The sequence below is a fragment of the Carlito syrichta genome, unplaced genomic scaffold (genome assembly GCF_000164805.1).
Source record: "Carlito syrichta isolate Samal-C Ts95f unplaced genomic scaffold, Tarsius_syrichta-2.0.1 Scaffold305705, whole genome shotgun sequence".
NCBI lineage: Eukaryota > Metazoa > Chordata > Mammalia > Primates > Tarsiidae > Carlito > Carlito syrichta.
The window spans coordinates 286,049-286,568 of record NW_007249801.1 but is presented as its reverse complement, the minus strand read 5'-3'; the positions used below and the strand labels follow the sequence as shown (position 1 = coordinate 286,568).

General features: G+C 66.3%; 1 protein-coding gene across 1 annotated transcript in view; it reads right to left on the bottom strand.

Annotated features, from left to right (window-relative positions):
- The window catches only part of UBE2Z (ubiquitin conjugating enzyme E2 Z), a 15,776-nt gene extending 15,599 nt beyond the window's left edge, over positions 1 to 177 (bottom strand). The window contains exon 1 of the mRNA XM_008062448.2: positions 6 to 177. The gene's annotated coding sequence lies outside the window, so the exon portion shown is untranslated. The remainder of the gene's footprint in view (positions 1 to 5) is intronic.
- Between the last annotated feature and the right edge of the window lie 343 nt (positions 178 to 520).

Sequence of the window (520 nt, the reverse complement as noted above, 5' to 3'; positions counted from 1 at the left end):
AACGCCGCTCGCCCCGGGGCCCGCCGCCCCGGCGCCCGCCGTTGCCGTCGCCGCCTCCTCAGTCGGACTCTCCGCCATCGCTGCTTCGCTTCCGGGACTACTCAGCAGCACGTCCGCCGACCAGAGCGGCCGCTGCTCCCGCCCGCTCCCGCACCACCGAGAGCCGGGCCAGAGTGTCCCCACCCTCCGCTTCCACAGCCCGGGCGGCGCTGGCTCCGCCCACCCCCGCCCAACCAGCGAGAGGCGCCGTGCAAGAGCGTCCACCCACGGTCCTCCAGGGGGGAGGGGGAGGAGCCCGCCGGCCGCGAGAGTTCTGGACCCGCGTGGGTCCTGCGCTGTGCGGCAGGAGCTGGGAGCCCAATTCCATGGAATGTTTTATTTTCAAGTATTGAAAGGGGAGGAGGTCGGGTGCGGCGGCTCACGCTAGTAATCTTAGATCGCTTGAGGTCAAGAGTTCGAGATCAGCCTGGGCAACATCGTGAGAAGCCCCCCACAGTCTATTAAAAAAAAAAAAAAAAAA